This window comes from Nannospalax galili, unplaced genomic scaffold, assembly GCF_000622305.1.
Source record: "Nannospalax galili isolate Female #2095 unplaced genomic scaffold, S.galili_v1.0 scaffold3916, whole genome shotgun sequence".
Classification (NCBI taxonomy): domain Eukaryota; kingdom Metazoa; phylum Chordata; class Mammalia; order Rodentia; family Spalacidae; genus Nannospalax; species Nannospalax galili.
This window is the reverse complement of record NW_008338204.1, coordinates 9,010-23,584: the sequence shown is the minus strand read 5'-3', so window position 1 is coordinate 23,584 and position 14,575 is coordinate 9,010. Positions and strand designations below refer to the sequence as shown.

Here is a 14,575-nt window from a genome sequence, read left to right as displayed (position 1 = left end):
ATATATATATATATTCATGCAACCTGCTTTAAGTTATTTCTGAAAAAATGTGTTAAAAACTGCCTCTGTTTGGAATAATAAAAATATTCTTTAAAAAAAAATGCTACTCCAGGGAGCTGGAGAGATGGCTCAGCAGCTAAGAGCACTGGCTGCTATTCCAGAGGACCCAGGCTAGATGCCCATAAAACCATAAAAGTAGGGCTGGAGAGATGCCTCAGCGGTTACAAGCACTGCCTGTTCTTGCAAAGGACCCAGGTTCAGTTCCCAGCACTCACATAGCAACTTACAACCATCTGAAACTCCAGTACTGGGGGATCGAGTTCCCCCTTCTGACCTTTGTGGGCACTGCACAGCATAGATGCACATACATACATGCAGGCAATACACTCATACACAAAGTAATAAATGAAACATTTTATAAAAACACGAAAGTGTGTTTAAAGTAAAAAAAATCATTAAACTCATTAGTTTCTGGGATGGAGAGATACTTCAGCAATTAACAGAACAGGCTGCTCTTACAGAGGACCTTGGTTTGGTTCCTAATACCCACATGGCAGCTAACACCCATCAGTAATTCCAGTTCATTGGGAATCTGATGTCTTCTTCTGACCTCTGGAAGCATTTTATGACATGGGTGGACTTATATACATGCAGGCAATACATTCATACACATAAAATAAAAATATATGTTATATAAAATATTTTATTGTTTTTATTTTACATATATTAATATGTTGCCTGCATGTGTGTAAGTGCACCCATGTGATGCAACAGAGGACAGAAGATGGCTTTTTATTTCATTTATATTATCTTATTTTAAAAAATATTTTACTTCTTATTTTATGTGTATGAAAATAGTGCCTGCATGTACGTAAGTGCATCCATATTGTACAATGCCCACAGAGATCAGACAAAGGCATTGGATTCCCTAGAACTGGAGTTACAGATGGCTTTTAGTTGCGATGTGGGTTCTGGAAATTTAACCTGGGTTCTCTGGCCAGTACTCTTAACTGCTGATCCATCTGTCCATTCAATAAATCAAATATTAGAAAATCAATACTTTTCAAATAAACTTTGAAACAAAACAGTTAAAATGACTAGTGAGGTGGAAGGATCGTTTTTCCTGATATTCCCTAATACTTTGTTTGATGTGCTGTGGAAATGCAGATCTAGAATGAAAAACAAAGAAATTTGTGGCAGAGAGATGTCATATTACAACAAGGGTTGAACAAAGACAGCCTGATCCCTTGACATCATTTAGAACCAAGAGTAAGCCCAATCTGTTGGAGAACTTGTTCCTTCTAAGTTCTCTCAGATTTTTCCTCTCTAACAAAAAGACTTCCTCTCTGTCCTTATTGAAACAGTGCACAGAACATCACATGGAAAAATGTTATCAGAGGTTTTTGCCCCTTATGATCCCTACTGAATCAAACAGCACACATAACCACAAACAGATATTGTCAATCTAATCCCACCTGTTGTTTGCAGCACAAACAGGATAATTAATTGTTTTCAACAATATTAGCTGCCTTTGCTTGATACTCTCATAGTGTGGACACACACACACACACACACACACTATTCTCCTTTGGTACAAGGAAGGGTCATGTAGAATGAAAGCTATAAGCTTAGGTTATAAGAAGATTCCAAGGCCTAATAAAATTTTACATTATAAATAACCCAAGATAGTGTTAAATGATCTCAAAACATGAGATTAACTTACAAGATTAGGTAAGATTCCATTTGTATAGAAGGAATTTCTGGAAGTCAATCTCACAGAAATCTATTCCATATAAGCCTCCTGCTTCTACTCTCAGATACAAATGAAATCTATGGAGCAATTTGAGAGACATTCAATTTAAAAGCTTCAGTTCCAATGATTCATTTCATTTTATAAGAATACATTTCTTATTCTTGTGATTTATTTGAATAGTCTTGGGTTTACCTTTGATATATATATGTGTGTGTGTGTGTGTGTGCGCACACACATGCATGTACACACACACATAGTTTTATGGGAATTTAATAGGATCAACACTCAACTAAAACTGCAAATATGACTGATTATATGTTAATGTATCACATACGTATTGTTGCTCGTATAATTCAACTGACATATTATGTTGTAAAAATCCAAAAGTCAAATAACTATCAATAATTAGCATATAATAATATATGTTTTCATTGTTATTTCTGGCTTTTTTCATTTTCACTGTTAATATAGGAAGAAGCTATATACCATTTATATTTTTAACTATGAAGAAGTAGATTATATAGTATACTATATGCTTATAAAATCATTATAAGTCTTATAGGAACACGTACTGGGGGGCCTTACTGGAGTTGTTGGGCTCCCGAGTAGACCCCAGTACTGTGATTTGAAATCCAAGATGCCACTGTCCACCACTATCCATAGTCCTGAAGCTGGTGAACAATCACTGAAATGCAGGTCCAAATGGCACAATAACTTTTCTAACACATTGCAGTCCTGCTGCCTAGTGGCACTTAATTAGCCATACTTTATTTTTCTTACAATGATTTCTTGGTGTTTGGTATCTATTTATCCAATGAAAAAATCAGGTGTTGGAAGAAGATGATGCACCCACTGCTAGAATCTTTGGAGAATAAGTGAATAGTTGGGGAATACCCATCTTCAGAGCTGGGTGATGATAGAAAGCCACTGAAGTTTTAGTGACAAAGAAAGGAAAATGAGGTGTTGTGGCACATGCCTGTAATTCCAACACTTGGTAAATATGGCAATGGGATCTCCATGAGTTTAAGGCCAGTGTGGGCTACATAGTACAAACTGTAGGCCATAGAGTGGAGAGTTGGCCAAGGCTACAGAATAAAAGTCTGTCTCAGAAAACCAAAAAAAAAGGAAGGAACTTTAGAATGTAGAGACTACTTAGAGTATTAAGATTAATGAATTAATGTATAGAATGAATGTGAGGTAGAGGCAGGAGCAGTCTCAGAAAATGTACGACATGCTATCCTGCTTTTCATACCAGAAAATTGAGAGAAGAAGGCACGAGGGAGGAAAGGAAGGAGGAGGGAGAGAGGGAGAGAGGGAAGGAGGGAGAGAGAGTTATGGGAGGCATGGAGAGCAAAAGAAAAGAAAACAGATAAAAATCACAATAACATTGGACTTATGACTGATATTTGTGACTCAACAATATATGAATCCCGGGGTCTTCACATCGCACATGTACTAACAAATCCTCTCTTTTTGGCAGTTCACCAGAGCAGGGACGAAGCACCATTGAAATATTTATTTTCTTTCTCTCTCTTCCTCTTCCTCTCTGTCTCTCTGTGTATGTGTGTGTGTGTGTGTGTGTGTGTGTGTGTGTGCACGCGTGCGCTCACATGCACACGTGAGTGCATGCCATGGTGGCTGTGTAAATGTCAGAAGACAAATCTCTGGGTAGGTTCTCTCTTTTATTTGATCTAGGGCTCAAACTCAAGTAATTAGGCCTTCACACAAATGCTTCTACTCTCTGAGGTGTTTTGCTCTTCTAAGAAAACATTTTGAAAAGACCCTGTGTAGTTAGCTATAGAGAAAAAGTTCATCCTTGTGCTGCCTTCTTTAGGAATCAGGTGTATCAGGCAATTATAGACTGGGGGACTGGCTTGTAAAATCCCTCTCTAACAAAAGGGGCAAACTTTGAATCAGAAACAAAACTCTGGAGTGAAATTTAGTAGCTTCCCTGAATAAGAACAGAGAGTAACAAGTGTTTAAAGATGCAAGGGTTTAAGACACAGCAGTGGACAGCTTGCTGATGGCACTGTACTGTATCGAGGGACAAAAACAACATCCAGAGTAATAACAGCCACTTCCCAGTCCACCAACCACATCTTTTTGTTTTATGGTAAATAATACAAAGATTATCAAAGGAAGCCAAACACTACAACATTTGCTTTCATTGGAATATACCAACTCAAATATACAGAGAAGGAAGAGCAAGATGTCCTAGAAACAGAATCTCAATACGCCCATCCCCAGGTGAGTATTGTGGCTGGGGGATGGGAAACCAGTCCTCATTATTTTTATTTTTCATTTAATATTCTGCACTCTTTATTGTGTAAATAAGATTTGATTTCACCTCTACCTTTTTTCTTTTTTCTGTATTCTCTGATTATAGGCCTTTATAGAATATAAGTGATTCCAAAAACTCAACCAGTGATTTAATTCCAGATGTGTAAGACTCAATGAAGAAACACAAGGAACATGAAAAATTAAGGCTTTGTGATTCCTCCAAAAATTACTATTACTTTCACAGTTACAAATTCCAGTAAGGATGAAGTAGATGAAATCTTAGAAAAAAGAATATAATTATCATAGGAATTATCAATGAAATCAAAGAGGACACAAATAAACTCCAAAATGAATCAAAGAGGATACAGATGAACAGCTGAATGAAATAAGGAAGACTGTGCACATGCAAGTGAAGAATTCAGTTAAGGGAAATACTGACGAAACGAGATTTTTGAAGGGAAAGACAAATCAAATAAAAACACTGTGGAAAGCCTCAGCAATACAATGGATCATGTGGAAGATACAATGTCAAGGCTTGAAGACAAGCTAGACGAGTTAATACACTCTATAATAAAACATAAAGTAACCAGAACATATGATTACAGCATACGATGGTTTGGGGAGGCTCCTCCCCAAACAGGCCCTGGAGGTCCATTGAGAAAGATGCCAAGTCAGAGCAGAGCTTGCCACTGTGGAAAGGTGTGGCTTTTCCTTCTACCTATCAAAAAAGAAATAAAAGATCAAATTTAGAATTCGTGGGCACAGAAGAAACGGAAATGCATATAAAGACAAAGAAAATATATTCAGGAGCTGGAGAAATGGCTCAGTGGTTAAGAGCACTGGCTGCTCTTGCGGTGGACATGGTTTCAGTTCACAGCACCCACATAATTGCCGACAACCATTTGTAACTCCAGTTCCAGGGGAATCTTACACCTTTTTCTGACCTCTGTCGACATTGTACAACATAGATGCACTTGCTTACATGCAGGCAATACAATCCTACACATAATATAAAAAATAATAAGATATCTTAACACTGGGTGTGGTAGCATGCATCTTCAATCCCAGCCCTCGAGAGGCAGAAGCAGGCTTATATCTGTGAGATCTAGGTCAACCTGGTTCACAGTAGTGGCTTCCAGGTGAGCTGGGACCACGGAGACCCTGTCAGAAAAAAATCCAGAAAAAACAAAAAGAGAAGTCAAGACCCCCTCAAAAAATTTAAAAAAGAAAACATAGTAAAATAAGAAGAAAAAATTCCAAAATTAGGTAAGGAGATGGTCCTCCAGATACAAGAGGCATGTAGAAATCCAAAGTGTGCTGGAACAGTACATAAGCAAGTGAGAATAGGAGAAAATCAAATATTACAAAACTAAACTACCAACAATTAATGCATATAGTTTAGTAATAAATCGAATTCTAGTTATCTCAGTTCTCCAATCAGAAGACAGATTCCCAGATTATATTTAAATATATATTTTTGCCTATAAGAAATGCACCTCGCTTGCATTATACTAACACCAACTTATGTTATACAAATATCAGTGCAGCCTTAAGGTGGAAGCATGAAGAAAATATTCTAGGCAAATTGAATTTAAAAGAAAACAACTATAACTATATTAATATCCAGCAAAGTGGACATCCAACAAAAATTAGTTGAAAGAGAAAAAGAAAGGGCTAGAGAGATGGCTCAGCAGTGAAGAGCAGTGGCTGCTCTTGTAAAGGCTCTGGATTTGATTCCCAGAACTCACATAGTAGCTAACAACCATTCTTACCCTTAGATCCAAGGGATCAGACTCAGTATTCTGGCCTCCACAGGCATTGCATGCACATGGCACATGTGCATACATGCAGGCAAAACTCTCATACACAGAAAAAAAATAACAAATTAAAAGAGACAAAATTTCTTTATGTTGATTAAAGGAATAATTCATTAAGAAAATACAATTCTATTTATGAAATTCATACAATATATTTTTATCACATTTAGATCCTTTCCCCTTTCTAACCTCTCCACAAAATTTTCTATAATACAATATAATAAGTATAATATAGTATATGTGAAAATCTCAAAACTACAATAGAAAACAAAAAAGAAAATATAATCATTCTAAACATGCATATACTGCATTTTGGCATATTCAATTATATAAACCAAAACGTACTGGCTATAAATCAGAGGCTGGCTTCAATACAACAGCAGTGGATGACTTGTTTGCACCAGTACACCATTAACACCAATGGATAAGTCATACAGACAAAAAAGAAACAAAGAAACATCATAGTTAAATGACACTATTTAGATCAAAAGAACTTAACAGAATATTATTTTTACATGTATGTTTTATTAAATTTTTGTACATTTCATACTACACATCTTAATCATATTTAGATCCCTTCCCCCATGGGTACCCCCATAGCCTTCACACAAGATTTCATGCATTCTGTCATATATGTTAAGACCAATTAAGTCAAGTTTGTTTTCCCTGATGTACCTCTCTGTGAGTTCATCCATCGGATCCAGGTCAGCCTATTTAGCATCACTCCTTTGAAGAAAATTGACTCTCCCTCAGCAGTTATCAGAGTCCAATAGCTCCTCAGCTAAGGTTGAGGTCTCCTGATAATTTCCTCAGCTCTTTGCTGTTGTATCCTTATATTTACAGACAAGTATACCTGTCACCATTCATCAAAGAAGCTTCTTTTTGTTACAGATGGATACTGTTATAGAATCCTACAGAATATACTATCTAGAAGAAGAAGAATAAATATTCTCAAATAGCCAAAGGAACTTTAGATCACAATTCAAATTTTAACAAACACAAGTAAATAAAATAATTTATTGTATTCTATATAATCACTGTGAAATAAAACTAGAAATCAATAGCAAAAATTACTGTGGAAAATATTCTAACTCATGGTGATTGAAGTATCAATGGGTTACTAAAGAAATTAATAAAGAAATAAAAAAATCTTTCTAGAATTGAATGAAAATATAAATTTATTGGAATCTGTGATAATGGTTCTAAGTGAGCAGCTTATAACTATAAATGCCTACTTTAAAATGCATAAAACAGTCGATGGAATAAAAATAAGTTATAGAAGACAAATAAATTAAATGACAAATAAAACAGTAAGGTAAACATTCAGTGAAACAAAGATGTTGTTCTTTGCAAAAATAAACAAGATTGAAAACCCTTAGTCAAGTAATGAGAACAGAGAAAATCCAAACTAGAGATGATGCAATAAGTATCATTACCATTCAGAGAATTATTAGTGCATACTTTGAAAGACTACATTCCAATATATTTAGAAATCTAAAAGTAAGAAATCTCTATAAACATCTGACCTACCAAAACTATACCAGTTTATCACAACTTAAACACATCAATAATGAGCCATATGATTGAAACAATCAAGTCTTACAACTAAAAAATGCCAGGTCCAGGCAGATTTACTGATGAATTCTACCAGAACTTGAAGAACTGAAACCTTATATGCATCCATGAAATTCTCAGTAAAGTTTGTGTAAAAATTTAAAAATAAATAAATAAATAAATAAATAAACTAACAACAATCATCCTCAAACTATTTCATAAAACATAAAAGTAATTAAAAGTAACATAACAGTTAACGACATAGTAACAACAAAAAATAAAATTATAGGTAAAGCTCCATGATGATCATAGATCATCTGAAAAAAATTAGCAAATGAAATACGACACTTTCAAAATATCACCATGAAGGCTGGAGAGATGATTCAGTAGTTAAGAACACTGGTTGTTCTTGCAGAAGACAGGGGTTCAAATCCCAGCACCCATACGGCAGCTAACAACTGTCTGTAACTCCAGTTCCAGGTGATCGACAGCTTCTTCTGCAGGCACTGCATGACACAGGTGCATTTACCTTCATGCAGGCAATACACACATATACACAAAATAAAAAGTAAAAAAATAAAAATATCACCATGAACAAGCTGACTTCATCTCAGGGATGTAAAGATGGTAAAAATTCAAGAAACCGATAGAGTACATATTTTGACTCTGGAACAGAAATTGTATGACCATGTGCCAAAAATGTCTTTGACAAAGCTTAATATGCCTCAAAATTAGTATCATAGACCTGAGAAAAGTGATTGACAAATTCAGTGCAATCCTTATGAACTTCCCAGTGACATTCTTCATAAAAATGGAAAGTAAACAGTATGAAAATTTACAAGGAAGAAAGAGAGTCTACTAACAGCCGAAGCAGTCCTAAGCAGAAAGAGCGATACTGAAGTCATCAAAAATACCGGATCTCTACAGACCTTAGTGGCAAAGTCAGCAAGGCAGTGGCACAAATAAGGAGAGCAGATCAGCAAAGAGAGCAGAGAACCTACAAACAGTCTTGTGCCCCTATAGCCACTAGACTTTTAACAAAATACCAAACTAACATGTATTGGAGAAAAGATAACAAATGTTTCTGGGAAAGTGGATTTCAGCATATAGAAAAATAAGATAGATCTGTTCCTACCAGTTGTGCAAAAACTAATTTAAAAAGAATCAATACTATTTTAAGAAATGAAACTTTGTGGTCAGATAGGATATTATTTCAATTTTTCTGGATTTGTTGAAACCACAGCACCATTCATGAAGGTTCAACCTTAAATGCCTAATGACCTCAAAATGCCAGCTTCCAGATATTGGTGATGAGTTTTCAACCTTTAATTTTGGAAGAAAATACATACCATCAATAATAGTAATGCAATTTAAAAAATAGGTTATGGATCTGCTCAAAGAGATCTTGAAGAAATAGAAATGGCTAAGAAATATCTCAAAATATGTTAAACATCCTTAGGAATTAGGTAAATAGAAATTTCAACTACTTTAAGATTTTATCTTAAGCCAGTTACAATGGCTAAGATCTAGAAAGAACCTGAAAATTGCTGCTATGGATGTTGGTAAAGGGGAGCCCTCATTCACTGCTGGTGGTATTACAAACTGGTACAGCCACTGTGGAAATCCATGTCGAGAAACAAAGATAGATGTACCATATGACCTGCCCTACCATCCCCTGGCACATACCCAAATGCCTGATATTCTACTTAGAGACACTTGCTCATCCATGCTCATCTTCAGTTTTGTTTTCACAGCAAGGCAGTAGAAAGAACCTAAATGAACCTTAACTGATGGATTTACAATGAGCATGTTGTGCATATACATAATGGAGTTTTATTCAGTTGTAAAGAAAAATAAAATAGTGAAAATTTCTGATAAATGAGTGGAGCTGAAAAACATTAAATGAGTGAGACAACTCTGACCCAGACAAACACACTCTATGTTCTGTTTCATTTGTGGATCCAGGCTCTGATTCTGTGGTGATTTGAATGAGGGATGTCCCCATGAGTTGCAAGTATTTAAACAACTTCTCTCCGTGTGGTGCAATTTTGAGAGATTTAGGTGGTGCGGCCTTGCTGTTTAAAGCACATCACTAGAGGTGTGGGCTTCCAGAGTTCATAGCCTTGTCCCATTTTGAGTTTCTTTTACTGCTTCTTGTGCTTGATTTAAGATGTGAGTGTTGATCTTTCTGTTTCAGCTGCCTCCTACCATGCCTCCCCGACCATGTGGGCCCTTAGCCCTCTGGTATCATAAGCCAAATAAACTCTTCTTTCTATATCTGGCCTTGGCCATGGTGTTTTATCACAGCAACAGAGAAGTAACTGATAGGGAATCTTTAGATGTGAGTGTATAACCTGAAGTAACTGAAGAAGGCAGAAAGGAAAACGGGGCCATGTTCTGGTTCTAGCATCCCTGGTTATCTACCTAAACCAAATCAATTTAGTTTCCAAAAGTCAGAGACAGTTGCACTATTACAGTACTGCTAACACTAATTAAGATATAGAATCATCCTAGGTTCCTGCCAACAGATGAATGACAACATGTGACATATACATAGAATAGAATGTCATCCAGCTGTAAGAAACAATGAAATTCTTAAGAAATGTAAATGGGAATTTAGGACCTACTATTGGGCAAAATAAACCAGAACCAAAGATAAATATCACATGTTCTCTCTAATAAGTGAAAAATTAAGCAAAAACAAGATGAGCTGAAAGTAGAAGAGAATTGTTAGTCTAGGAAGAAGGATGCAAAGGATCATTTAAAGTATGGATTCATGGAAATACCACTGTGAATCAGATAATTGGTTTAGTTGCATTTGAAGTAGCAAAGACATAGCAACTCTTTCTAGCTTCAAGTCACAGTGTTTCTCACTTAGGACAGACAATGCACTTATCTGTCATTCCCCCTAGAGCTGTAGGTGCAGCTGCGTGGCACTCGCAGAAGCCATCTCTCTGCATACTCCCCTTGTCCACGGGAAGACCATTCTTTTTTGTGCTATGTTCCCATATCATCTAATTGTCTATACTGTGGGATGTTATTTACTTTGCAGAAGCAAAACCGTGGAAATAGTAATAATTTCCAGTGGAAGGTAAGCCTTGGCTCTCTAGTCTCTAAAGCCTCAAATGATCACTTAACTAAACTTAAGTACTCTTCCACTTTGACAGAAGGAATAGGAACCTAATAAATATTACCTGCAAGAGATTAAACACACATCAGAAAAACTGAAAAACTTACTATATATATCTGATTATATAACAGATAGGATAATTTGAAAAATTGTACATTAGATTGTATCCAGTTGCATAATATATTCAATTATTGCATTGTATCTCATAGAGGATTCCAAAGGTAAGAAAAATTTATTAAGTTAGTGAACTAATATGAGGATGCTCATGTCTGTATTTTAGCCTGCTTGTGAGACATTATGTAAGATGTGGAGTACTTTGGGAGAAAGTGGTAAGACTGTGATTGCACTTAGAGGAATCCACCATAAAACTTGTTCCCATCACCTAAATAAATGGAATCAGCATGTAACTCAGGAAGGCATGTATATTTGGAGAGTAAAACTGAAGAATCATGGGAATGTTAAATACCCAGTTGGGTGATAGGTTTGCAGTTATAGTATAATTGTTTGTATGAGTGATTTATTTTATTTTGGTCCATAAAAGTAGAGTGTAAACTTCTACTAACACTTACATGTTTGCAAATGTGTCTTTAATCTCTATATATCTGATTATTGCCAGTCACAGTTGGTTACTTTCTGTGAAGTGCTTCTTTGGAATTGTGTCATTATTAAATAAATAATTTAAAATTTTTAATTATGTTTGTTGCTCTTTAAAAGCTTCTTTTCCAGGTACTGTTTGCATCCAAAACAGCCACCCTTTCCTCTGTTTGACAATTCATATTAATCACTTTATTTTTGCATTTCTACTTGTTTTTTTGGCATTGGTTTCAATGAGTTAAGTGTGACCATATATTCTCAATAAATGAAGCATTTCTAACTGATGGAAATAAGGGTCAAGTTTATGCAGGTCATGAATTGCTTACAGATTTCAAGAACATTTAGTGCGTGTGATTCTGTGCACAGGAAAATTAGAGGAAAGTAAGTGAAAGACACAGATGAAGTGAAATGTGTTTAAAATGATACTAAAATAAATTTATGGAGAATTTATGTCAAGTGTATCTCTCTACCTAATCCTGAGAGTGTCATATGAAGATGTAAGAATTCAAGGAGTTCTCAATGGTGCAAGCAAAAAAAAAATCCTTTCACCTCGATTGAATATAAAATAAACATGTGACAGAAATCCTGTAGTCACATCAGGACAAAAGATCAGAACTCAGGCTTTGGAGGATTTTGGAGGAGCTGACATCTGCAAAGAACTTGAGAAAACTTTGTAGCCTTAACCTAATTTGGGGGGCAAAATATGGAAAATGTAGGTACTCCACTTAAATGATCAATCAAAAGTGAATTAAATTAAATTAAATTAAATGCCATTTAGAAATGATTTGGGAAATTAGAGAGCTATGTTGTAACTGTAGCTCTAGATAATATACATTCAGCAGTGTCTCCTTAGTATTCCAGATCTTATGTGACTCTTAGATTATCAGTTGGGCATTTTAAAAACATTTTATTGTTATAGAATTTTACTGCATTAAGATTAATCATAATACAATTAATTTAGTAATAGAATGTCATGAATTATCATACTTATCCTTTGAAACCTTTTGTAATGTAGCTATTTTTTACCTCCCATCTTTTTAAAGATAGAACAGAAAATCATCAGCCTGAAGTTAATGAGCGCTCCTTTACATTACATATCACCATCAAGCTGTGAATAGCCCTTAGAGATAGATCAAATGTTAACTTAAACATTTTAAAAGGTTATCGATGGAAAGTGACCATATGTCCAAAAGACACAATGGTTTTTGCCAATCCACAAAGCTTGTTTACAGAATGGGTTTTAAGTCAGCCTTCCGGTGTTATCGCAGATCAGTACATGAATGAGTCATTACTTTTACTCTGATGTAACAGATAAACCTGTTCAGAAATATTAGGGGTTTTATAGGCATTGATCAAATCATTAAGCATTATTTAGACATTCTCATAGCACCTTCTGTTTGTGTAGGTTTGTTATCACAGTTTTTAAAAATTGGGTATTCAGTAAATGCACTTTATTCCAGAGATCTCAGAGTCCTACACATGAAAAGTGCTCTTTGCACAGCTCTGATCTCTTTTCCTTTCCTTTCCTCTAGGGTCATTTCAGCACCGGTTTGTAGCCTGAATCCATGGATAAGGGTAATTATTCAGATGTGTCTGAGTTTGTGTTGCGTGGACTCTCAAGTTCTCAGGATCTCCATCTTTCTTCTTTGTGGTCTTCTCTGCCTTGTATGTGGTCATTGTGTTAGGAAACCTTCTCATCATCACCGTGAATTCTGACAGCATCCTGCACTTCCACAGGTATTTCCTCCTGGGAAAACTTTCCTTTGTTGACATTTGTCAGGCTTCTTTTGCTACTCCTAAGATGATTGCTGACTTTCTGAGTGAACACAAGACCACATCCTTCAATGGCTGCATAGCCCAAATCTTTTTCATTCACCTCTTTACAGGAGGGGAGATGGTGCTACTGATCTCCATGGCCTATGACAGATATGTGGCCACATGTAAACCTCTACATTACATGATTCTCATGAGCCAAAGGACATGCACTATCCTGGTTGCAATCTCCTGGGCTGTGGGGTTGGTGCATACATTAAGCCAGTTATCTCTTACTGTGAACCTACCTTTTTGTGGGCCCAATGAAGTAGACAGCTTTTTTGTGACCTTCCTAGAGTGGCCAAACTTGCCTTCCTGGACTCTTACATCAGTGAAATACTAATTGTGGTGAACAGTGGAATTCTTTCCCTAAGCACCTTCTCTGCCCTTGTGAGCTCTTATGTCATTATTCTTGGTTCAAGTCTTCTGCTGCCATAGCCAAGACTTTTTCTCCACTGTCTGCTCACATCATGGTCATAATATTATCTTTTGGACCCTGCATCTGTGTGGTCCTTTACCACCTACCTTGTGGATAAAGTTCTTGCCATATTTTACAGTTTTCACTCCCATCCTAAACCCCATTATTTCACTCCCATCCTAAACCCCATTATCTAAACTACAGAATATAGACATGAAGGCTGCCATGCGAAATATTGCTGCTCACTACCTCACACCTTTCAAACTTTCAGAAATGCCAGTAGCAGTGAGGATTTCCCGCTATTGAGATAAAATCCCTTTATAGTCTTCAAATCCATAATTTACCTATAAATATATTCAGTGTATATCTAAGCTGTGAGGAAAGTAATGAAGAATATGCAAAAATTCATGAATATTCACATCCTTTCCTAGGTACTATCAAAGGAAATCAAGTACACAAAAATGAAATCTGCACGATGCATTTGATTACCAGCTACAGAAACAAAATGCGGATATTTCTGAGTAGTGTGTACTTTCATTGCCTTGTACGTAGGGTTATAGGAATGTGATGAAAATTAGGAATGAATACCCAAGTCTTTGGTGGACAGAAATTTAGAACTTTTTATCTTAGTTTCTTAACTGGTGTCCAGAGTGTCTTGATGTGCATACAAAGTATTTAAGAACATAAGACTGACTTTTCAAAAGCTCAGAGGAGATTCAATCAATTGATGTAAGATAAGTGAATGGACTTAAATGGGGATTCTTAGGCTCCAAGGATCGTCCCACTGTATCAAGTAGAGAAATTCCATAGCATTTTCCTTTAAGCATGCAGTAGCATATGGGATGTTACATAATCAAGAGCTTATATTTCAAATCTTTCATAAGATGGGCTTTCTCTGATCAGTTAGGATAATTCCATTTGCATGTTAAATTATAAGTGGCAGAAACTATGGACTCTAGGTAGCTGAAGCATTTCTACATCATGTTTTTAGTCTAAGATTTGAAAATTTTTACAAAATATGAAAAGTTTTACAACTCTGCATTTGGACCAAATATGAGGTGCTCATTGAAAAAAGGAAAACAGACAATGTCAAATAAGCACTTGCTTGGTGGCCAGGATCCCACAGGTACATTTCTAGCATGGACTCTAGGTGTAATTAGGGGATTTACTAATATTGGTTGGAGCTGTCTTAGGTTTACCTTTCCAAATATTTCAGC

At 35.9% G+C, this 14,575-nt stretch overlaps 1 pseudogene; it reads left to right on the top strand.

Moving 5' to 3' along the window:
• The first annotated feature begins 12,693 nt into the window (after nt 1–12,693).
• On the top strand, nt 12,694–13,664 carry LOC103734136 (annotated as a pseudogene).
• The last annotated feature ends 911 nt before the right edge of the window (nt 13,665–14,575 follow it).